Source organism: Tupaia chinensis, unplaced genomic scaffold (genome assembly GCF_000334495.1).
Source record: "Tupaia chinensis unplaced genomic scaffold, TupChi_1.0 Scaffold000208_1, whole genome shotgun sequence".
Classification (NCBI taxonomy): Eukaryota; Metazoa; Chordata; class Mammalia; order Scandentia; family Tupaiidae; genus Tupaia; species Tupaia belangeri.
This window is the reverse complement of record NW_006159683.1, coordinates 705924-710808: the sequence shown is the minus strand read 5'-3', so window position 1 is coordinate 710808 and position 4885 is coordinate 705924. Positions and strand designations below refer to the sequence as shown.

General features: G+C 42.0%; 1 pseudogene; it reads right to left on the bottom strand.

Annotated features, from left to right (window-relative positions):
• Positions 1 to 323: 323 nt before the first annotated feature.
• Positions 324 to 2450, bottom strand: LOC102477968 (importin subunit alpha-1-like; annotated as a pseudogene).
• Between the last annotated feature and the right edge of the window lie 2435 nt (positions 2451 to 4885).

The following is a 4885-nucleotide window of genomic DNA, read 5'->3' as shown; positions in this document are numbered from 1 at the left end:
ACCACCATGCCACCTACTGGCCCCTTTATTAATCTTTTAAAGAACTAACTTCTATCAATATTCTCCACCAGTTTTCTTTTCTTTTTTTTTTTTTAAAGAAAAGGGTGGAATTTAATTTTATTTACAGGACCTTGGAAGGTATGAAATTCCACATAGAAATAAGAACCCCATTTGGAGGACAAGCTTCATACAGTATGTACAGTTTGGAACTGTTCAAGTATAGTTTCGTTGTAAAAAAGTGCTACAATAACAACCACATTTAAAAAGAGTTCTTGGTAGAGAAACAGTAAGACAAACTGATACCAAACACAGCACAGACAAACCCCTTTGTGCCTCAGCTGGACAGTCTAGAAGTTAAAGGCCCCAGGAGTCCCATCCTGCACTTGGAAGGTGTAGCTGTCAGAGGTAGTTTCGGCCCAACATTCTGATCTTCCTCTTCCTCTACAGAGAAATACTTTTCAATCAAGTTTAATGAAGACTTGTACACAGACCTGTTTTCATGGTTTTGTAGGGCTTCAATTTTATCCAGTCCTCCACATTCTTCGATCATTATACTAAGTTTCTCAGTTTTTCCTAGCTTCTCAGCAGCCTGAAAAATATTTGAAATGGCATCCAAGATCACCAGAATAATTTTGGTATCTTTCGCAGTTAAGAGGTTCATCAGCGGTTCTATGATGCCACAGTGGACAAGATACACAATCTGCTCCACTGTTCTGCCGCTTGTGTAGTTGTTCACAGCCCACACAGCCTCCTTCTGCGTCTTAAAGTCAGCCTTGGGGAACCAGCAGTTAGCGTAATGGCTATGTCGCTGGACTCCCAATTAGTCGACCGTGGTTCACGTCCAGGACCCGGTGGCTTAAAACTCATGCCGGGCGCGTGTGCATGCGTGCCCAAGATCCCAAGAGGAAAATGGAGGAGAAGGGATTGCGGCATGACCATCCCCCCTGGGGGGTGATTTCTTGCTTTCTGTCTCTATGTCTCTCTCTGTCTGTCTGGCAAGCGCATGAGCCCTATAGACCAAAAACCTCTCAAAAAAAAAAAAAAAAAAAAAGAAAAGAAAAGTCAGCCTTGGAGAGCACGCCAACAAGGGCCGGGACTAACCTGTGATTCACAACATGCTGTATCTGGCCCTGCCGACCATCTCTTGCTCTCAGCTCCACCTTTTTGATTTGGTAATAATCTGTGGAGCGCCCCCGCCCATCGCCTACAGTGCTCATCTTAAAGATGGCACCTAGCGGAAGCTCACTAAGCGCTCGAAGTTGTAAACAACTTCGAGGAAGTGGTGCGCAAGGAGCATGGAGAGCACGGGAACACCGCATGCAACCAATCCTCTTTCGAGGACTGGCTTCCGTGCACGTGGACAATGATCTGATTGGCTAGGGGCCCTTTATAAGGCCCTGGGGAAAGGGAAAGGAGAAGAACTTCTGTAACATAGCCTGGGGAAATAAAGTGCTGAAGAGAAGACCGTCTCCGGAGTCGTCAGTTGCGTGACAGGGCAGGGGTCACAGTGGGCAATTCGGTAGCTCCTAGAAGCTTCACAAGTTGGGGAACAACTCCTGTTTTCACAACCATTTCAATCTGTTCATTTGGACCATCAGTAAGGTAGGAAATGGCCTAGCAGGTATCTGCTAATACTTCGGGATCATCGTGATGCAGAAGATGAACTGAAGTAGGAAGAATCTGCTCAACAGTATCTAGCGGGGGTGCGAGATTCTTGTTGCGGCGGAGGTTTATAAGTTTCCAGGTAAGGTTACGTAAGTAACCACATGCTAACGATGACATATCAGGAACTGCAAGGAGAGCCAACAGCGGGTCAACTGCTCCATACTTGATAACCAGGTCCCGGAAAACTGAACCAGCCCTGCGATGTTTCCTAGAGCCCACAACAGCTTGCTCACTGATGCGCGCCTGGGGAGAGGCCAACAGAGAAATGAAGGCTGGGTTAGCGCCTCCGTCCACCACAGCCTTCGTCTGTTCTGACGTCCCAGAAGCAATGCTAGTGAGTGCCCGTGCAAATTCAAACTGGATGGGACTACAGTCATTTCTGCCCAAGGACACAAATTTTGGAATCAACCCAGCCCGGATGATGTTGTCTATGGGGGGCTGTTTTTCCCTAGAAAGCAACTTCCTAGCAGCTTGGGTAGCCTGGAGCTGGCTTTCCAAATTGTTGCCATTTATGCCTTTGACAATGTCATCAATGGGCCAATTTATAGTGCCCTGGGTGTTGCGGTTTTCCTGCAGTGGAGAAGTAGTGTCATCAGGAAATGAGCTTACATTTCTCCTTTTCAGCATCTGGTCATCCTTCTTAGCTTTCCTCAGCTCACATTCACTACTATTCTTCGCCGCCTCGTTTCTGTACTGTCTTTTCCCTTGTTCTTGAATCTGTTAAGATGGGCAGCTGGTGAATTTGCATTCTCATTGGTGGACATGGTTATGAGACGAAGGGAGGAAGCTGCACAGAGGGCTCCCAGGCTCACAGGCTGGGAATCCGCTGCCCTAGAAACATCCACCACGGCTCAGCCTTAAGACCATGTGCCTGTGAGTTTTCTTTTTTAAATTTTTCTTCGTGAGCTTTTGTCTTAGGGAGTTTGCATTCACTGCAGAGAGAGAGTGAGACAGAGACAGTGAGAGGGAAAGTGAGAAATGACCCCCAGGGAGGATGGCCATGCTCAATTCCTTCTCCTCCATTCTTCTCCCAGGATTTTGGGCACACATATACACCCACTTGGTGTGACTTTGAAGCAACTGGGTGCAGGACTTGAACTGTGGCCTGCCACGAGGGAGTTCAGCGACATAACTGCTATGCCGTCTGCTGGTCCCTCGCCATGAGTTTTCTCTTATTAATTTTATTGGCTTATGCTCTAATCTTTATGATTTCTTCCTTCTTCCTTTAATTTTCTTGGCACTTTTCTAAGTTTCTTAAGGAAAAAGCTTATGTCATTGATTTGAATCTTTCTTCTTTCCTAATGTAAGCATTTTAGAACTATAAATTTTCCTCAAATCATTATTTTGACTAGATCTTACCTACTTTGGTGTTTTGTGTGTTTTCATAACAATTCAGGATGTTCTCTAATATTCCTTATGATGTCTTTTTAGACCTGAGTTATTTAGAAATAGGTTGCTTGATTTTTAAATATTTGGACATTTTCTTCTTTAATTGATTTCCAGGTTAATGGTCTGTATGATTGACATTCTTTATACTTCTTATAGTCTGTTAAATGGTCAAGAATTTCATTTAGCTTGGTGAACATTACAAGTGCACCAGCAAAGAATATGTATTCCTCAATTGTTAGATGAAATATTCTATAAAAATATATTTTAAATAAAGTATCTTTCCTCTTTTTTTCCCTCTTCTGTATGAGGGTCTTCAAAATGTTAATGGAAAGTGTGTAATACGACAAAAATTAGGGGCATCAAAATAAACTCATATTTTTATTTTCTACAAACTTTTTGGAGTCTCATTGTATATGTTTACATGTGCTATAAACAAAACGTTGCTACTATATTTTCTTAAGCAGTCAGTTATCTTTAGATCAATTAGAAGATGAAAAAATGAATTTCATATTTGCTTTGATTTATGCCATTTCCAGTTTTCATTTCTTTGTGTGTATCTAAGTTTTTTTTTTTTCTGGTTTTATAGGCCTTCAACTTTTCTGTAGTAAGGTTTTGCTGGTAATGTTTTCCAAAATATTTTTGCTACATATAAAATTTGAAATTTATTTATTTTCTTTTTAGTGTATTTTTTCTTCCTTTCAGCACTTTCCTTTTTTTTTTTCCTTTTGGAGAGGTTTTCACTATAGGGCGTGTGCACTTGCCAGAGAGACAGAGAGATAGAGAGACAGAGACAGAAAGCGAGAACTCACCCCGCAGGGGGGGATGGCCACATCACAATCCCTTCTCCATTTTCCTCTCGGGATCTTGGGTGTGTTGGGGGATGGCCACACCACAATCCTTTCTCCATTTTCCTCTTGGGATCTTGGGCACACACACACATGCACCCAGCGTGAGTTTAAGCCACCGGGTCTGGGACTCTAACCATGGTCAACTACATGGAAGTCCACCGACATAGCCATTACGCCAACTGCTGGTCCCGTCATGTACTGTTGAGAAGTTTGCCGTAGTTCTTATCTTTGTTCCTCTGTATGTAAACACTCTTCTCTGGCTGTCTTCAATATCTACCTCATTCTTTTTGTTTTCAGCACACCAACAGAACAGTTTGAATATTATGTGTCTGTGGTTTGTTGTATGTTTAAATTAAGCTCACTAACATATCCATCACCTTGCTTACCTATTATTTTTTATGGTGGGAAGTTTGAATTCACTCTCATAGTTAATTGCTTCGTGTAGTAGGTGTTCTCTTGTTGGGTGCATATATCCTTAAAAATGTTTATGTCTTCTTGATGAATTAATTCCTTTATCATATGTAATAGCTTTTTTGTCTCTTTTTATATATTAGTTGGTTTTGTTTTTTGTTTTGTTTTGTTTTGGTTTGGTTTGGTTTGGTTTTGTTCCCCCCCCTTTTTTTTTTCCATAAAGTACATGAACTTGCTGGGAAGAGACAAAGAGGGAAAATGAGAAATCATCCTTCGGGAGGGATGACTACGATCAGTCCCTTCTCCTTGATTTTGGGCATGCACACAGACATATCCAGTGTGAATTTCAAACTACCAGGTCCAGGACTTGAACCATGATTGGGTTGGCCATGTGGGAATCCAGTGCCTTAACCACCACACTACTTGCTGGCCCCTCGTTCTATAATTTTTTACTTAAAGTTTATTTCATTTGATAGAATTATAGCTACCTGTGTTTCTTTTGTTTCACTTTCTTTTAGAATATCTTTTTCCATCTCTTCACTTTTGTCTATGTGTGTCCTTACTAGTAAAGT